The 20,576-nt window shown below is 43.4% G+C and overlaps 1 protein-coding gene across 1 annotated transcript in view; it reads left to right on the top strand.

Annotated features, from left to right (window-relative positions):
* The window catches only part of SLAIN2 (SLAIN motif family member 2), a 61,793-nt gene that overhangs the window by 4,663 nt on the left and 36,554 nt on the right, over window positions 1-20,576 (top strand). The window lies entirely within an intron of this gene.

Genomic DNA, 20,576 nt, shown 5'->3' on the forward strand with positions numbered 1-20,576 from the left:
CAGCCTGGTGGTGCCTGACAAAGAGGAGGAAAATAGCCTATGGCCTCCCAAATACCTTCTCCCCTTTCTCCCAGGAAATCGATATATGTTGGAGTTTCAAAGTCAGAAATACCAAAATGAAGACTATCTCTGTAATTTTACTTTATTTTTACCCTTGTGCATGTGCATCCTGATGCAATATTTCATTACGCAATCACATTGTTTCCTCTGCTTCTCTCTCCATTCATCTGCTTCCTCATTCAGGATGGATAAAGTTTATGAACTGGTTGATTCTTCAGTCTTTTTCCTTAGATATCACACAGGCACCCCTCCACTTTCTTTTTCTGTGCATTTTTTGAAGCTTACTCTGAGGAAACATTTGATGTATTCATGGGATGTTCTGTGGCATCCTTCACTACAAGTGAGTGGAACAGATCATCTCCAGACTTTTAGAGAGATGGCATAAAGGGAGTATGATAAAGGTCTGCAAAATCTTGAATGGGATGGAAAGCTTGAATAGGAATCTGCCACTCACTGTCTTTTCTGATTCAAGAGCTAGAGGTTCTCCACTGAAGCCAGTAAGAGCTAGACTGAAATCAAACAAAAGGAGATGGTTCACCATGCAGCAGCCAGAAGACGTGTCGAACTTTTTGCTTTTCAAATTATGTTATAGAGGAAACAAATCAGATGGGTTTCAGAAGAGACACTTGAAAGAGGGATTTATTGAGAATCACTACACAGGCAGAACACGACAGATCCAGAAGGCCTTCTGAGACAGAGCCTTGAGGAATTCTTGTATGAAGGTGTCATAAAGGCTTTCCCTGTTCTTTTTTTTAACTGGTCATCCACCTGTGGTCACCACAGAAGGCAAGATTCTGGGCTGGATGGATTCTATCCTTCACAGATACAAATAAATGTATTTTTACAACAGACCTGTGAGTTATTGCAGTAACATTTATTGCCTGTCCTACAAGCCACCACAGTAATTCAACAAGGTCATCCTAGCACTTTCCCCACTATCAACCCATCTGCACCTTGCACAGCCCATGGCATTTTTCTCAGTCTTCCACAAAGGCAATCAACCTTCTTTGTTCCCCCAAAGACTTTCCTAAGGAGTGAGATAGAGGCAGCTGGATCTTCTACCAAAGACCTACTCAGCATGTCTTTGAGGGAACAGATGTTTCCTATAGAGAGAGAGAGATGTATTTACCAGTGCCAACTACAAAACTCATGCCTGCTGTGTTCAATGAGTCCATGCATACATCTCCAATGCAGCTGTGCTTTGGGATATATGATTCCCGGCCTGGTTCATTAATGAAAACTGGAAACACAAGAGGCATTGTATTTTTTTGTTGGCAAGTCCCATCTCCATGATCATCAAAAAGATCTGCAAGGATATTGACATCTGGCCTACCCTTTGAGGGGACACATTATTCCAATACAGCGTTAGGTTATAACTACAATTGTTTAATCCCATCCTTACTCTGAGGACCCAGTGGTTATGAAGTGATCTGAGCACACCAGCACCAAACATGCCAGACATCTGCAAAATGATTAGGTGTTTAGGAAGTCTCCCGCCTACCTCTGAAAATAATGAAACTGCCTTCTGTTACTGAATGTTGCTTTTATCTGCTTTTACCTATTTTACTTCTTAAGCAATTCAACCAGTTGAACAATCCCTATCCCTTTGCTTCCTCTTTGCAGACAGTGTATTTCCTCTACCTTCATAACAACTGGCAGGTTTCTGGCTGGACCACAAAGACATTCCCTGCCCTGTTTCATTTAAGAAAGAGACATCCTTATATGAATAAAATAAAATCTTTTTCTTCTGAATTCATTACCAACAGGTTATAGTGAGGAGAAAAGTTGCTTTCAACATCAGATCTGTCTATATGTCTTCCACTGACTCAAAAACCAGGTTCTCTGGCACATCATGGGCTAAACAGCAGTGATGGTGGGCTATATACTGGATTGGACTTCTCTGCATGAGAGCCCTGTGAGGTCTTTCTTCTGAAAACAGACCACATGCTTAAAACACAGTAAAATGCCCATGTAATATATCTGGTAAGACGTGTCTACTGTTACAAACAACTGCCACCCCAAGGAAAAATGCTCCCAAATACAGGTCATCCAGCCTGCTTATGAGGATGCCAATAAGGTATAAATTGCAAACATATAGGCAGGATCTCTCTCTTAGGTTATTCTAGAGGGCAAGGACCTGAGCCATAGATGACCACAGAAGGTGCTTTTATAGGGTACTGTAGTCACAGCAGGTCAAAAATGCCAAGGAGTTTTGAAAGCACACTGGAATACAGGGCATCTGGGGGTTTGGTCAGTGGTTAGGGTATTGTAGTGTTTCTGGTTATAAAAATTGCCCAGCATAATGTGGGACATCTGAGCAGTGGCTCTAATCTAGACTTCTTGAACAGCAATCTTATATACGCATCACTCATTTCTTTCTCTTCCTGACATTTGCTGCTGCTGTCTTTGACTACTGTCTTCTTGGAGAGTCTGCCTCTAAAAGCTTTTCTTTCTGGACTAGGCAGACATCTTCTCTGAGTGGGAGGTCCTGCCTCTGCCAGGATACTGCAAAGAGGGAGTGGTGATGGCCATGACCTCCCATGATGATAACTCTCACTGATCCAGCTGGGATTAACATTCCTGTGGATTCCAGATGGTTTTTTTACCATAATGACTTTTTCTCCTTTCAGCGTTGTCAGATGATGCCAGACTTTCCTCTGGTTTGCAGAGTCATGCCACCTGAGATTTGGGGATTTTTATATTCACAGTCTAGGCAGGAGTGATAGAGCGATGAATACTATCCCCTGTAGGAAAAAGAAACTGGGGAGATACTTTTTGAAACATTTAGGTGATAATTATATATTAGGAGTGAAATTGACAAGACTCTGTAAGGAACATTAATACAGTTACTGATCTAAGGGTAAAAGAAGTGTATATCAGGCTGAATTAGTCTTCAAAAACATGTATGTACACCTCTCAAGCTTCTGGATCCATAAATTTGCAAAAGGCTTTGTTAAACTTCTTTAATAAGTGGTGGACCTGCTTGACCACAACGATTGGTATAACCACATAGCTACACACATTTGCCAAACCTTTCTTTCCCCTTTCTCTCTGCTACTGCATAACATTGCAGTGCGACCTGCCATAACCCAGGGAGCTGGTTATTAAAAGCAGGTCCCTGTCATCAGTACGGTGCAGCCTGGTTTGAGTGGTGGCTTGATGTGCTAATGTAATAAAATGACAGGAAGTAACATGTGTGTATAACGTGGAAGAGAACAGAACGACTCTTCATTTATTTGCACACCTTACCCCACATATAGGGTCAGCACAGCAGCACTGGGGAGCACACTGAAGTTCCTTGCTAGTATCAATAGAAAGAATAGCTACCTAAAAAGGCAAGGATGCGGACTAAGGTCTTGGGTTGCTCAGCTCTGGTGGTTTTCAGCTTGTGATCCCTGGGCCTCTAGACACTTCTCAGGGGACCCACAGGAGGTAGCCAAGAATGGCCACGCTTCATTCAGTAGCATCCTCTCTCTAAGGAGCCTTAGATCCAAAAACCACTGCCCTGCCAGCTCGAGAGTGACCTGGAGGCAGCGTGGACTATCTGCAGCATGCAGCTACTGGGAGCCCCGAGCAGAAATTGTGGCTAAGTGACACTGCAGGGCAGCCTGAGACACTGTGATAGCACTGCGTGTGGTTTAGAAGCTGCATGCGCGGCTGCTAAGGAAACAGAGTAAGTCTGGTTGAAGAGACAACTCTCAGGATCCAAAAAGCAAGTTCTGCCTTCAGATGCAGGTGGCAGGGCAAAATTTAATCACCGGGTGCGGGTGTTATCGCCAACGGATTCTGAGCGCAGCAAAACTGGGCTTTCATGGCTGACTTTTGTAGAGTTACACTGAATTTATAGCAAAAACGCTGGAAGGAGATTTTGTGTCAGGATGTGGTCTGTTTACCTAAAATATGCTAAGAAGTAGGTGGTCAATGTGTAATTTTAGCTTGTCGATAAAGTCTCATGTAAGACTCTGCATAGGTTTAGAACACAAAGCAAAAATGGAAACATAACTTTTCTTGGGAGACAAGAATATTACTCTATTTAGGAGAGGTTTGTATCATTGTCAGATATAACCATGTTACACTGGTTTAATTAGAAGCAGCTGAACCCCTTTAATTAGAAGGCTATCACACCAAAACCCTACTCTGCGAGAGAAGTTCCCATTCTGATTGTGGCGACGTTATTGTAGATACATTCCTAGTGAAATTGTTCTGAATTTAGGTCAGACTATGGCTTTGCTTACGGAGCTTTAGTGTATTTGGGATTCCCTGACGCAGCTGCAAACCGGAGAATAAAATGTATCGTGCATCTGGTTGACTTTGTAAGCCCACTTCAACAAATGCAGTCAATAGTGTGACAGCAGTCTTCAGTCCAAGCATTTTGCCACATGACCTTAATTTATGCCCTTATCAGGCTGGCACCCCAGTAATGTCAATTCAGAGTAAATCCGCTGTGGTAATCACCTACCTGAAGCTATTCTACAGTGAGCTTGACATCCTGCACACACCCTAAAAAACATTTTTCCAACCTTCCATTGACAGCCACTAATGTTATATATTTTCAAAAGAGTTGCAGCAAATAGTATTTGTTTTGTTTTTAAAGAATTAGTAACCTGACGTTAAAAGGCTTTATTTAACTGATGTTGACTTTTCAAGAATATTTACTGATTAAATAAAGTAGGGACAGAAAATGTAACTTTTTTTTTTTTTTGTCTAATTCAACCCCCTGAATTCCATTGCTGTGAGCAAAGCTGAGTGGAGATGAATGCCGCATCCTTTGCAATGGTCTTGCTGAAAACAATTCTACATCTTCATTGCTCTTTAAAGCTCTTAAAACTGAGGTATAGAGGCAGTTTGGGAGCCTCAAGTGATATAAAGAGGGAACTTCATGAGGGAACTCATGCTTCATTCCTGCTTTCTTGCAACGTCCTTTAATTCAAGACTAAGCCTGCTCTTCTTCTGTTTTAAACTCAGATTTGGTTTTTTTTCAGATCCAACATGGTCTGTAAATATGATGCTTAATAGACGTACGTGTGCATGTATGTGCATGTGTAGACACAGAGATACACACGCGTGCACACACACACACACAACTGGTCCTCCACCTATTGAAAGATTAGGTAAACCAATGCAATTTGGTTCATCACTTTGAACTGCAGAAATACGACAGTATGAACAACAGACAATAATCCTACTCTTGCCAAATTACTACACCCCTATGCTTGATTGGATTCTGTCATAAACCCAGTATTTTCAGAGGATTATTTAGCTATCACTGCTTAACTCTTAGGAAAAAAATCAATTGTGACCAGCACTAAAAGCATTTTTAAAAAATAAGAATAACATTCTCTGGAGAAACCCAAACGTTTTTCTCCAAATTTTCTTGCCAAAATGCTTATGAGAAAGGAAAAAGACTGTAAGTCCCTTGCCTTCACGTGTTTCTTTGTTCCTAATCCACAGGCATGTCACTAGTAAGAGATGCCTGTGCCATGACTACGAGTGGGCTGACCCTTTACTATCTGGCCTCACATTTGGCTTGGAAACAATAGTAGGAACTGAGCCCATAGAAAATGTCTCACTCTGGCCAGCCTGCCACATTGTTTGAGCTGGGAAATCGAGACAAACTGCTACATTCTTGGTTAAAAATAAAAGGCCTTTGAATTTTCTCTCTACTCTGAACATTCTACCAAGGGTTGACTTTTGCTATTTTGGCACATCTTTTGAGGTCTGAATATAGCTTAGCTTTTATGTAGGGCTTTCTGTACTTAAAGAATTGTGCAGCACTGGAAGAGGCTCAGACCTGTTAAAAAGGAAGTGCAAAATGTGTCTCATCGCACCAGACACCAGCATCCTACCTTGCCATAACGTAGGGGCTTGGTTGTGATGGGGGTAAGACAGTGTTACCACAGGTTCCTGCCCAAGGTAGCTTCCTTCTCCTGGAGGAAGCCTTATCTTGGTTGATATTTAGCTCTAGAGCAGCACTGACTGCAGCCCCACCTGGGCTGAATCTGTCCCGTCTATTCTTTTTGATTTTGCATCCTCCACAAATCCCTCACAATGAGTGACTCAGCCTTTCCACCAAGCAACAAAGGCGTTTAGAAGGTCACAGCTCACTGGCACACTCCAAAGATTGTTTCAAGCTGGAATTGATAAAATCAGTTCAATTGCATGTGTACAGAGTACAATACTGAAAGGGCCCAGGGATATTTGCAGAGAAGGATTCACACAGAAGGTAACTTCTAATAAAGCACAGATATTGTGGTGAGCTTGTTATTGTCAGGCCCTCAATAAAGAGATTTTCTGCCATGGTTCAGGTAGTATTTCTTTACTTTAATTTTGATAGAGAAATATCATTGTTTAAAAGGATTATAAATTTTATATTCTACCTGGCAACAAGGTAGAGTAGTTCTATTGCTATGTTACGTGCCATGTTATAATACCTCAGTTTAGCATTTTGATTGAGGTCAAACACATATATAAAAAAATGCATATTAAGAAAGATATATATATAAAAAGATAGGTCAGTTGGCTTGCAACATGTTATATGTACTGGCACACTCATAATTATTACATGCATTAACAAAATCCAACACCAAATCTCTAAGTTTGCAACTTATCTGAATTACAAAGGGCCCTGATGGCCCTGATGCTGCAAGGTTTTAATTCCCACTGATGTAATAGCGAGTAAACTGAGGTCAGGTTTTGGTTATAGTATATATATTTTTCACCTTTATGCACTATAGTGCCCACCCGTAGTCATGGCACAGGCATCTCTTACTAGTGACATGCCTGTGTATTAGAACAAAGAAACACGTGAAGGCAAGTATTTACACTATATTGAATTAAATTTGTTTTATAAAATGACAGAATCACAGAATCATAGAATGATATGGCGTTGGAAGGGAAATGCAGCAAAACCTTTCCTTCTGTTAAGCTTGTATGGGTTGCCTTGCCTGAATTTAAATGAGAGGTTCCTTTATGCCTCCCTCTTTTCTCATGGTTCAGGTTTTCCCCAAAAAACTGAAGGCCTGATGGGACCAATCTTGTGTTTAAAGTTAAGCGTGTGCAACGATGTATTGCTTATTAATGTGTTGCTCATATTGGGAATGTTCAGTCTCTGTAGAACTGCAACTTGAGTGTGGAGGAAGTTGGAAACCATGGGGCTCAGAACTCAAATCCTTCCCTTGGTGACAAGTCTATTATCAGTTTAGATTCAGTGGTAGCTGGTTTGTACTCATTTGATCTCAGGGTAGTATCCTTTGACTTGTGTAGTCCTTCCTCCCCAGGGTTTATCCTTGTTACCCTCTGAAACCACGTCTGGTTGAAATAAACAAGACACTTTCTGGCCTACACTGAAGGTCTCAGTATTTCTTTGGCTGTTTTAAGGACTTCTTTTCTGAACTTCTCCTGGGTCAGAGTTGTTCTGAGTACTCTGCCTAAGGTCTCAGCTTATACGGTTGCATAAATATTTCCCTTTAACCTACTTGAAATAAAGCACCTATAGATGTGTTTTCATTTTTCATAATGACGTCATTAGACATCCTGTGATCGACAATTGACTAAACCAGCCAGGCCTTTCTCTTCATCTTTTGTCAGCAGCTGATGGACCTGTACTTACTGAAGAAATTCTTCCTAGTCTCTAAGTCCCTTGCCTTCGTTGCTTTAGACTTCTGTTAATTGAGTCCTTGCTTTATGGCAGTTCAGCCCTACTGTGTGTGCCAGATACTTTCTTTCTGTCACAGGTATATTTCATTAATTGTTTCTATTCTTTGGATGTAATAATTAACAGAAATGATAAATGCAGTCAAATCCTAACCCACAGTTACACAAATCATTTCCCTACAGCCTGACCATTCTCCTGTAAGTACAGTTATTGCTCTTCCCCTTCAACTGGTTTCCTCCCTCTGACTTTCCTGCATCATCACGCTGACTTCCACATAACACCACGTCAGTCACTTCACTGAAACCCATATGTATTTGCTTTATTGCAAACATCACGAATTTTAGCAAAGAAAAATACCAAGTTAATTTGGCATAATCTGTCTTTGATAACTCTTTCTCCCATTTTTATGTACTTTTATATCTCTATTTCTTTCCCAAAGAAATAGTTGAGTTGAGTCCTTGTAGGCAATTAAGATCATCCTAATACAGTTTTGTGGAGCACTTTTCTCTTTAAAGATCACTACTTAGTTGTTTGGGTTTTTTTTAATCATATGGTATTGCCATCTGTTTCAGTAAATGCATTGAACCTCTTACCACTGGCTTTATTATCTCAGTTACTGGGCGTACTTGGGTGCTGAGCTCTTTGCCCTGTGGTTCCTCCTTGCACATGACAATTTCTCTTTCCACACCCACTCTCATTAACATCCTGGGGTTTGCCCCTGTTAACTGTGGCATTGTCATTACTGACGCTGACGCTGAGCCAAATATTCAGGTGGTTTGGGGTGGAACCTGGAGTACCCTTAATTGCAACCACATCTATATTTTATAAGGTAGTCCCTCCTTTTTTTGTTAACATGGCCAAGGTATCTTTTACTATTTGCTTGAATTTCTTTTGCAGCCTCTGCCTAAGCTTCATTTTTGGCATTTTCACCTTTCTATATGCCTACTGTCTGGCAAGACATTTTTTCTTTTTCTGTCCCTTGTAGGCTCTCTCTTTACACATAATATTAAGGATTTCTCAGTTAATTGTGAAGGAAGTTATTTCCTATAATTTTTCCCTTTGGGACACATATTTAAGATAATTTCTGGAGCACTGACTTAAAGGAACACAGGAAAATAAATAAGATTGTTTGTACTGTGTATTCTGGAGGATGATCTTGCTGTTGCAGTCCATAAGTCATTACTGGAAAAAAAAAAACAAACAGTTATTCAGTTTCCTTGGTGAGTGTTGTGATAATATTGGGAGGGAAGCAAATAATTCCATAGTAAAATAGTAGAATAATTTTTTCCTGAATGTTTTTATGCCACCTACAAGTAGGAGAGGGGGGCTGAATTCCTGTAAGAAGCCTACTGACTCACAGTGAGTGATGTCCCATTTCAAGATCAAAGTATTTTCCTGTGACTTTGAGAGCCATCACGAGAGGGCCATTTACCTGCAACCCTACAACCCCTTCCAGGGGGATCTCCTGCCCACTGTCCCTGCACAGGCTGCTCTCATAATCCATTGTGGTTTCTAAACAATATTTTACCAATTTGTGTCTCAGTCACAAACCCTATAATATTCTTGCAGTGGGAAATCTAATGACGGTTCTTCTTGAGGGCTTCAGCAAGAAGGTATGCACTTAATTAGGCACTGAGAAACATGCTCTGGGAAACAAATTTGAATTTTCTTTTGATTTCCCCCCTGCAGGGCCTTTCCTTTTGCTCATCCTTGCTGACAGAGGCCACAGTGGCTAACTCAGCTCCTCCCTAGAGCTGTTTAGTTTAGTCGAGCAGCAGGAGACCTCAGAGAGAACGGCACTTGTAAAAGCAGCAATGTGAGCAGGAATGTTTTGCTCAATCCTATGCATTATTTGCTGGTTTTACCATGATTGGGTAAAATCAGCCCTCGTTTGATATATTAAAAAAGAATTACCATACAAGAATCCAGAGGAAAAGGAACCATGACACTGTGATAAATAACAATACTGATGTTGAAGAGAAGAAGATCAGTAAGGGTTGGGGCCTGTTAACACTGCAAGATTTACTTTACGGCACCCTCCAAATACAAGGGATGTCTTCCACTGTGGAACGAGCAGGGGTTCCTTTCCAAGTGCTCCCAAAATGTGGGCAGGGAATTGTCAGTGCAGAAGCCAGAGCACATGTGTACGTGTGCTACTGCCCCATGGCACTGGTGAGGCAAGAGCCATCCCACCAGAAACTCTCTGCACACATTTTACTATCTCTGGGACACCTCCTCAGGAGTGAGCCCGGAGCTTCTAGAGCGGTGATCGAGGTCTGTTGACCTCAAGTCCTCTGGAAGAGGATGGCAAGAGCCCTGGGACCTTCTCCCTAGGAAGGCTCAGCTTAGGTGCCCGATTCTGGTTCATGCAGAACGTGGTGTCACTAGATGGCGACAGATACCTTCTGTACTGGCCAAAATAGCCACTCTTTCTCAAAATACAAAAGAAAAGAAAAGGGGAAAAAAAGAGTAAAAGTTAAATTTGTATTACACTGTAGTTTTTGATAATACAGCCATACACCACTTCTCAAAAATACATATTCTCATTTTCTCTCAAGGCTCAAGAACGGAGGTAGTATCTATGGCTTCTTTGGTAATTCTTTTGTTTGTGTAGTCTCTATTACAACAACCAGCTTTAAAACTGGCCACACATCTTCCTTTCTTGGTTGTAAATCTGAATTATTTTCGTCAGCATTAGCATATCGTCTTCAGACAGAAGCACAGCCTTGTTAAATACAAGTCATTAATGAACCAATTGAGCATAAACCTAATTTAATTGCAAAGTTTTGTCTATGCTATTGGTATACTCTCTCTCCCGCCTTCAGTTACAAATTTCCATGAAAATCTAACCCAAAAGATCCTTAAAGCATACTAGCTTTTTCAGTATGCATGTAAATACAGCATTTCTAACTTCCAGCATGTGTGAAAGCTGCTCACTTTTCAATTATTTTGCATTCTGAAGAAGATGTGGTGCTTTATTGTTTTTAAAAAAGTGCATAGGGAAAACTGTGTTAAGAACTTCTTGAGGACAATGAAATATTTTTTCCTTCCAGTGCTGGCTTGTTAATAAAGGCGTGTCAGGGGAGTTCTCAATAAATTTAGAAACTTTTTTTGAATGTTAGAACAGAAGATTGCTTCATACGGGTGGAGACATATAAGGTTTCACTCAATGTTACCCAAGTGAATGAAATCACTGCAGTCTGCAAATGAACATAAATCATGAATCTTCTTGACAACAAAAAAATCTTTTCCCAGTGTTCTGAGTCACTTTGGTCTCACCACACCATTTTATGTACATTGAGCTCAGCAGATTTCCAAGAGCAATTAAGTTATTTCCAAGTGATTGATAAACATGAAATAGGATAACTAACTCCATGATGAAACTGAATTTGCATTTGTTAACGAACTGTACATGCAGATATGCAAAAAATGTGCAAAAAATGCAAGGAGCAAAAGATCTTAAACATGTGGAAGGTACTCAGGTATCATGATGACAAACCTAGTGTGAATATTCAAATATTATGTGAGGTGTCTGCAGTGATTCAGGCCCAGAAGGTGGTTCTTAGTAGCACACAGTCCAGTTGGAGGCCAGTAACTAGCAGTGTACTCCAGGGGAACACCTAGTTCAGTCCTGTTCAGCATCTTCATTAATGACCTGGATGATGGGGCAGAGTGTACCCTCAGCAAGTTTGCTGATGACACCAAACTGGGAGGAGTGGCTGTCACACCAGTGGGTCATGCTGCCATCCAAGGGACCTCAACAGTCTGGAGAAATGGGCTGACAGGAACCTCACGAACTTCAACAAGTGCAAAGTCCTGCACCTGGGAAGGAACAACCCCATGCACTGGTATACACTGGGGGTTACCCAGCTGGAAAGCAGCTTGGCAGAAAAGGATACGGGGTTCATGGTGGACAACAAGTAGAACACGAGTCAGCAACATGCCATTGCTGCAAAGAAGGTGAATGGTATCTTGGTCTGCGTTAGACAAAGTATTGCCAGCACGTTGAGGGAGGTGATGCTTCCCCTCTACTGAGCATTGGCAAGGTTACACCTGGAGTGTCCAGGTTTGGGCTCCTCAAAACAAGACATACCTGGAGCTACTGGAGAGAACCCAGCAATGGGCCACAAAGGTGATAAAGGGACTGGAGCGTATCTTCTATGAGGAGAGGTTGAGAGAGCTGGAACTGTTCAGCCTAGAAGAGAGAAGGCTCAGCGGGGTCTTACTGATGTACATAAAAGCCTGAAGGGAGGGTGCAAAGAGGATGGCATCAGTCACTTTTCAGTGGTGCCCACTGACAGGACCAGAAGCATGAACTGAAACACAGGAGGCTCCATCTGAACATCAGGAAACATTTATTTATTTATTTTCCTGTGAGGGTGACCATGTAATACCAGCACAGGTTGCCCAGAAAGGTGGTGGAGTCTCCTTCCTCGGAGACATGACAAAGTATTGCCAGCACGTCAAGGGACGTGATGCTTCCCCTCTACTGAGCATTGGCAACATCAACAAGTGCAAAGTCCTGCACCTGGGAAGGAATGACCCCATGCACCAGTATACACTGGGGGTCACCCAGCTGGAAAGCAGCTTGGCAGAAAATGGTATACACTGGGGGTTACCCAGCTGGAAAGCAGCTTGGCAGAAAAGGACATGGGGTTCATGGTGGACAACAAGTAGAACACAAGTCAGCAACATGCCATTGCCGCAAAGAAGGTGAATGGTATCTTGGTCTGCGTTAGACAAAGTATTGCCAGCACGTCAAGGGACGTGATGCTTCCCCTCTACTGAGCATTGGCAAGGTTACACCTGGAGTGTCCAGGTTTGGGCTCCTCAAAACAAGACATACCTGGAGCTACTGGAGAGAACCCAGCAATGGGCCACAAAGGTGATAAAGGGACTGGAGCGTATCTTCTATGAGGAGAGGTTGAGAGAGCTGGAACTGTTCAGCCTAGAAGAGAGAAGGCTCAGCGGGGTCTTACTGATGTACATAAAAGCCTGAAGGGAGGGTGCAAAGAGGATGGCATCAGTCACTTTTCAGTGGTGCCCACTGACAGGACCAGAAGCATGAACTGAAACACAGGAGGCTCCATCTGAACATCAGGAAACATTTATTTATTTATTTTCCTGTGAGGGTGACCATGTAATACCAGCACAGGTTGCCCAGAAAGGTGGTGGAGTCTCCTTCCTTGGAGACATTCAAAAACCCTCCTGTGGCAGTCCTGGGCAACCAGCTCTCGGTGGCCCTGCTTGAGCAGAGAAGTTGGACCAGATGACCTCCAGAGGTGCCTTCCAACCTCAGCCATTCTGTGATTCCATGATATGAAAATTTTATTATGATGATCAATTGTAGTAATAATCTTTGAAAAGAGCATCAGTCTAAATTAATTATACAGATTATAAAGACTGAAGTACATATTTGTTCATACATTTTCTAGCCACGTGGCCTGCCGTGAATACCAGTCTCATTATAAATCTGTTTGTGTAGTGTCCTAGAATAGCTCTTGCTCCAGATTTGGACTATAAAATACATGGTTAAAGATGGCTGTGGTCGAACTGTTAACATCTTTTTTTTCTGTGCAGAAAATGAAGAGGCATGTAAATTCATGCCAAAGAGCTGTATTTTATACTTGATGATACCAAAGATAGATGTACTTTCATTGGCAGAACGTAGCTGGAATCTTGCCTGCCCTTCAGGCAGGCTGTAACTTGGTAAAAAGACTGAGGTACTGCATGTGGGTCACTCTCTCATCCATGATAATCTCAGTAATAAATACTTTTTAAAAATGATTTATGAAGACTTTTAAGTGTATTTACCCAGAGATGTCTTTATAAGGCTCACTGCTGCTCACAGTTTCCAGAGGACAGAAACTCAGGAGCCCTCAGCAGCTCTGGAGCTCTCAACACATGAAAGACGTGGACCTGTTGGAGCGGGTCAAGAGGAGGGCCACGAAAATGACCAGAGGGCTGGAGCAGCTCTCCTATAAGGACAGACTGAGAGAGTTGGGGTAGTTCAGCTTGGAGAAGAGAAGGCTCTGGGGAGACCTCATAATGGTCTTTCAGTACTTAAAGGGGGCCTACAGGAAAGATGGGGACAAAGTTTTTAGTAGAGCCTGTTGCGATAGAACAAGGAGTAATGGCTTTAAAGTGAAAGAAGGAAGATTTAGACTAGATGTAAGAAAGACATTTTTTACATTCAGGGTGGTGAAACACTGGCTCAGGTTGCCCAGAGAGGTGGTAGATGTCCCATCCCTGGAACATTCAAGGTCAGGTTGGACGGGGCTCTGAGTAACCTGATTTGGTTGAAGATATCCCTGCTCATGTCAGGGAGGGTGGACTAGATGGCCTCTAAAGGCCCCTTCCCACCCAAACTATTCTGTGATTCTATGACAGTTGCTGAAGATGTGTGCAAAGCCAGTGACTGAGTTTCCAAACACCATAAGTCTAATCCAAAGGGCTAAATGTGTTGCCTCACCACTGATGAGGCCTGATATACTCGGAGATATCTTTCATAAATAATTAAAGTGACAACGTTGGTTCTTTCAGTAGAACCAGCTGAAGAATTTTGAAATTAATTCTGAAAGGGACATATTATGAAAGAGACATACTTATTCTTCTGTGCATGCAATGTTTGCACACACCATACATTGTAATGACAAATGACAATTTCAAAGGTTTAGACAAATACCGCCTAACACGAACATGTGTGGACCTGCTGAACAACTCTTTGCAGAAGTTCTGGCAGGCAACAACCTTCTGCAGGAGACTAAACAAAGCTGCTTAAAAACCAGTCCAGTTTTCCAGGTGTGAAGTTAAATGTTTGCTACAAATGTGAACTTCCCAAAGGTTACACCTGGAGTGTCCAGGTTTGGGCTCCTCAAAACAAGACATACCTGGAGCTACTGGAGAGAACCCAGCAATGGGCCACAAAGGTGATAAAGGGACTGGAGCGTATCTTCTATGAGGAGAGGTTGAGAGAGCTGGAACTGTTCAGCCTAGAAGAGAGAAGGCTCAGCGGGGTCTTACTGATGTACATAAAAGCCTGAAGGGAGGGTGCAAAGAGGATGGCATCAGTCACTTTTCAGTGGTGCCCACTGACAGGACCAGAAGCATGAACTGAAACACAGGAGGCTCCATCTGAACATCAGGAAACATTTATTTATTTATTTTCCTGTGAGGGTGACCGTGTAATACCAGCACAGGTTGCCCAGAAAGGTGGTGGAGTCTCCTTCCTCGGAGACATTCAAAAACCCTCCTGTGGGAGTCCTGGGCAACCAGCTCTCGGTGGCCCTGTTTATTTATTTATTTTCCTGTGAGGGTGACCGTGTAATACCAGCACAGGTTGCCCAGAAAGGTGGTGGAGTCTCCTTCCTTGGAGACATTCAAAAACCCTCCTGTGGCAGTCCTGGGCAACCAGCTCTCGGTGGCCCTGCTTGAGCAGAGAAGTTGGACCAGATGACTTCCAGAGGTGCCTTCCAACCTCAGCCATTCTGTGATTCCATGATATGAAAATTTTATTATGATGATCAATTGTAGTAATAATCTTTGAAAAGAGCATCAGTCTAAATTAATTATACAGATTATAAAGACTGAAGTACATATTTGTTCGTGATGCTCAATTGTAGTAATAATCTTTGAAGAGAGTCATCAGTCTAAATTAATTATATAGATTATAAAGACTGAAGTACATATTTGTTCATACATTTTCTAGCCATGTGGCCTGCCGTGAATACCAGCCTCATTATAAATCTGTTTGTGTAGTGTCCTAGAATAGCTCTTGCTCCAGATTTGGACTATAAAATACATGGTTAAAGATGGCTATGGTCGAACTGTTAGCATCTTTTTTTTCCGTGCAGAAAATGAAGAGGCATGTAAATTCATGCCAAAGAGCTGTATTTTATACTTGATGATACCAAAGATAGATGTACTTTCATTGGCAGAACGTAGCTGGAATCTTGCCTGCCCTTCAGGCAGGCTGTAACTTGGTAAAAAGACTGAGGTACTGCATGTGGGTCACTCTCTCATCCATGATAATCTCAGTAATAAATACTTTTTAAAAATGATTTATGAAGACTTTTAAGTGTATTTACCCAGAGATGTCTTTATAAGGCTCACTGCTGTTCACAGTTTCCAGAGGACAGAAACTCAGGAGCCCTCAGCAGCTCTGGAGCTCTCAACACATGAAAGACGTGGACCTGTTGGAGCGGGTCAAGAGGAGGGCCATGAAAATGACCAGAGGGCTGGAGCAGCTCTCCTATAAGGACAGACTGAGAGAGTTGGGGTAGTTCAGCTTGGAGAAGAGAAGGCTCTGGGGAGACCTCATAATGGTCTTTCAGTACTTAAAGGGGGCCTACAGGAAAGATGGGGACAAAGTTTTTAGTAGAGCCTGTTGCGATAGAACAAGGAGTAATGGCTTTAAAGTGAAAGAAGGAAGATTTAGACTAGATGTAAGAAAGACATTTTTTACATTCAGGGTGGTGAAACACTGGCTCAGGTTGCCCAGAGAGGTGGTAGATGTCCCATCCCTGGAACATTCAAGGTCAGGTTGGACGGGGCTCTGAGTAACCTGATTTGGTTGAAGATATCCCTGCTCATGTCAGGGAGGGTGGACTAGATGGCCTTAGAGTCTGTTGCGATAGAACAAGGAGTAATGGCTTTAAAGTGAAAGAAGGAAGATTTAGACTAGATGTAAGAAAGACATTTTTTACATTCAGGGTGGTGAAACACTGGCTCAGGTTGCCCAGAGAGGTGGTAGATGTCCCATCCCTGGAACATTCAAGGTCAGGTTGGACGGGGCTCTGAGTAACCTGATTTGGTTGAAGATATCCCTGCTCATGTCAGGGAGGGTGGACTAGATGGCCTCTAAAGGCCCCTTCCCACCCAAACTATTCTGTGATTCTATGACAGTTGCTGAAGATGTGTGCAAAGCCAGTGACTGAGTTTCCAAACACCATAAGTCTAATCCAAAGGGCTAAATGTGTTGCCTCACCACTGATGAGGCCTGATATACTCGGAGATATCTTTCATAAATAATTAAAGTGACAACGTTGGTTCTTTCAGTAGAACCAGCTGAAGAATTTTGAAATTAATTCTGAAAGGGACATATTATGAAAGAGACATACTTATTCTTCTGTGCATGCAATGTTTGCACACACCATACATTGTAATGACAAATGACAATTTCAAAGGTTTAGACAAATACCGCCTAACACGAACATGTGTGGACCTGCTGAACAACTCTTTGCAGAAGTTCTGGCAGGCAACAACCTTCTGCAGGAGACTAAACAAAGCTGCTTAAAAACCAGTCCAGTTTTCCAGGTGTGAAGTTAAATGTTTGCTACAAATGTGAACTTCCCACCATGCACCTGCCCATCTTCATGTATTCTTCCTCCTGAGGGATCTTTTGTTCTCCCGGGTGACAAGTGAAAAAAAGGTTTCAAAGTCAGATTCTAACAGTTTTTCCAAATCTAAAACCAGCAATGCAGCGATTTACAGCCATGAGAAACTAACCACAAGGTTGTCCATGCTGGAGACCCCAAAGGCCGTCAAAACAAGGCTCCTGGTGGCCTTTTTCTCAGGAACTGGTTGTCAGAGGGATGTGTGCTGAATTATCTGAGTGACATGGGAGCCTTGGCCAGGCTTCTTTTCCTTTGGAGGGAGTGCTCCTCATTTCCTCTCGTCACATGAGTTAAGAACGTGCTCCAAGTCAGAGGAGGGAAGTGCCCAGGCAGATACTGAGATCTGGAAAATACTGCTGTGGAAACGCTGCTTTTCCCTTCCCTCTCCGTGTGTGTGGAAAAGACAGCACGGGCGCAAACTACAGCTGCTCAGAAAAAAATCTGTAACAGGTCTAATTTCATATGCAGAGGAATTTCTCTTGCTCTTGTGACACAGTGGAAAGGTTTCATTTCCGTGGCATCATTATCAATTAATGCTGTTTGTGTATAATCATCCAGGGGCCTCTGCTCGGGTGTGGTCTCTCACATCTGGCCAGTGCAAGCTTGGGATCTGATAACCGAGAAGGTCATGGAAGCCCATTACTGAGCTGATATTTAATGAGAGGCTTCTGGTCCAAGCCTTGCTGCTCCTCAGTTCCCAAGACATGAGAAGGGTGCTTGCAGCACAGGAGTGTGTGAAAAAGCAGGATCACAGCCCTTGCTATTCAAGCACAGGCTGTGGTGAGTATTAACCAGTGACTCCCTTTGTTCGTCTCAATTGCCTTTACTATTTGCAAAAATAGCAAACGATTCAGCAGTTCTCAAGCTTTTTTCTCACGTTCCTCCCATCCACACCCCCATCCACACACGTAGGCAGAGTGGATCCTGTAGGGAGAACTAATTGCTAGAGCTGCTGGCAGCAAAGTAATGGTGTCAGCAGGGGACAGAAAGCTGGGGTAGAGAATGTGGGCGACAGACAGGCCATAAAAGGGGCTGGGGGAAGAGGAAGGGAGGAGGAGGAGGAGGAATAGGAAGGAGCGGAGAGGCAGGATGCAGGCGGCCCACAGACTGCTTGGGGGACTCCCAGAGCTGCTCCATTACATGATGTAGGAGGCCCCTAAACATGACATAACCACCAGGAACAGCTGCAGTTTGACTCCACAGCTCCCAGGAGCCTGGGGCTCTTTCTGGTCCAGGTCCTTCTCCGCACTTTCTGGCTGTGTCCCCTGGCAGAGCCTTTGCCACAGCCTCACTTCACTCTCTGTCCCCCTTCCAGCCCCCTGATCCCAGTAGCTGTAGGACAGAAATGACCAAACTCCCCCTATTGCTACTATACGATGAATATATCTGAAGGTTTATCATGACACCAACATTTGGAGTCAGGACAGTTAAAGAAGAATAAGGAAGCTACATTGCTCGATCCAGCTATAAATAATCTAAGTTGAAATAAACTTCTCTGCAGAGGTTAAGGTCACTATCACACCTACTAACCACTGAATTGTCTGCAGTGCCCCTGAAAGTGACAGTGTCACAGAAAATCCTTACTGTCAAACACCTTTTTATTGTTTTGCTTGACTTTTGGAGGACTTTAAGTTCTGCTCATAAAGTAACTGTGCTCACAGAATATATGTGGAGTCCCTTAAGGTGCTTGACTTGGTACCAGATGATGCAGCCCTGAGAGAGAATGAGCCGGATTTACAAACTGATTTACAGAGCAGTCTCTAAGGGTTGCTGTGGTATCAATGATCCCAAAGGTCTCTGCTCATGGGCCACAACTGTTTAATAGTTTTATAGTTGAGACAATTACACAAAATCTGTGGTAAAGCTTGCTGCCAACAAAAAGCTGTTTTGCTAGGAGATAATGAAGACAGGTTACCAGAAGAGTAATTTAAATTGCTTTATTAAAAGATACCAGCCCAGAAGTATTTTAATATAGATATATACTTAAGGTGATATTGGTTTGGAGAAATAATGGCATAAAATGTACTTATGGATCAGAGGCCTGGATTCTGGTGAGGACCTAACAGTAACAGTGGATAACCACGCCAGCATAAACTCTCAAACAATGCTGTCCATGAAGAGATCATGTAATCTTTGAATGTGTAAGGGGAGAGTTTTGCATAAGCCAAGGAAGCAACCCTATCCTTGTTCCCATACACAAGGCTGCTGGCAGCCTCAACACCCCAGCAGTCCAAGCACCACACCTCATGCAACCCAAACATGATCGTGTGGCATTTACTGTCCCCAAGCTTCACACTTCCTCAGCACAACCCACAAGTCCGAGCACCTCAGTCATGTTTCCTTTCTTCCCTCCCTCAGCCTGGGAAGTGCTCCTCCTCTGCAGTGTCATCCCCTGCTAACTTCAGTCCTCCTCCAACCTATTTGCTGTTGTTCGTCCTCTCCCCAGCAACTGCAGGCTCCAAAATGAAGCTGTTGACTAGGTGGAGCCTGGGAAGAAGAAAAAACTTGTGAAGGGATGGCACGTAGGGCACCGCCTCACAGTGGCATGGGGAAGAGGGAGTGGAGCATCCCCATGATGTCAGCAGATGAAGTTTGGAGACACAAACCACCAAGCCCCACTAATTCCTTAAACCTAAGGGTGTAAGAGTCTTGTTGCAGGTGGCAATTTCATGTCACTTTTTCTATGAATAAATATGTATTTTTACAACACGAAAGGCTCAAGCGATATCCAGGGAACAGCTCATGTGTCTGTCATAACCAGAGGGCCCAAGACCCTCTCCAGGGCCTTGGACCATAGCATCATCTAGGTTGGAAGGGACCTTTAAGATCATCAAGCCCATTAACCTAACACTGACAGAACCAGGACCAAACCACGTCCCTCAGTGCCACGTGTACACATCTTTTAAATACCTCCATGGGTGGAGGCTCAACCACTTCCCTGGGAAGCCTTTTCCAATGCTTAATAACCCTCTGGGTGAAGAGATTTTTCCTCATTTCCAATCTAAACCTCCCCTGGTGCAACTTGAGGCCATTTCCTCTCACCCTATCGCCTGTGACTCGGGAGAAGAGACTGATGCACCCTCTTGCTACACCCTCAAGTAGCTGCAGTGAGCGAGAAGGTCTCCCCTCAGCCTCCTTCTCTCCAGGATGACCAACCCCAGCTCCCTCAGCCTCTCCGTGTCTTTTTCATAGCGAGGGGCCCAAAACCGGACACAGCCCTCGAGGTAGTGAGAGGCCTAAAACCGGACACAGCCCTCGAGTTGGGGCCTCACCGATGCCCAGTCCAGGGGGACGATCACTGCCCTAGTCCCGCTGGCCACACTGCACTCCTAACAGCGGCCAGGGGCACTGTACTTCAGGGCATTTGGGGCACTTTGGGCAGCCCCCTTATCCCTGCCAGGGCCGCCAGGAGCCGAGCGCCAACCGCCCCAACGGCCGCAGGGGGCCCCGCCAAGGCCTCCCCACCC

Source organism: Calidris pugnax, unplaced genomic scaffold, assembly GCF_001431845.1.
Source record: "Calidris pugnax isolate Ruff unplaced genomic scaffold, ASM143184v1 scaffold58, whole genome shotgun sequence".
Classification (NCBI taxonomy): Eukaryota; Metazoa; Chordata; class Aves; order Charadriiformes; family Scolopacidae; genus Calidris; species Calidris pugnax.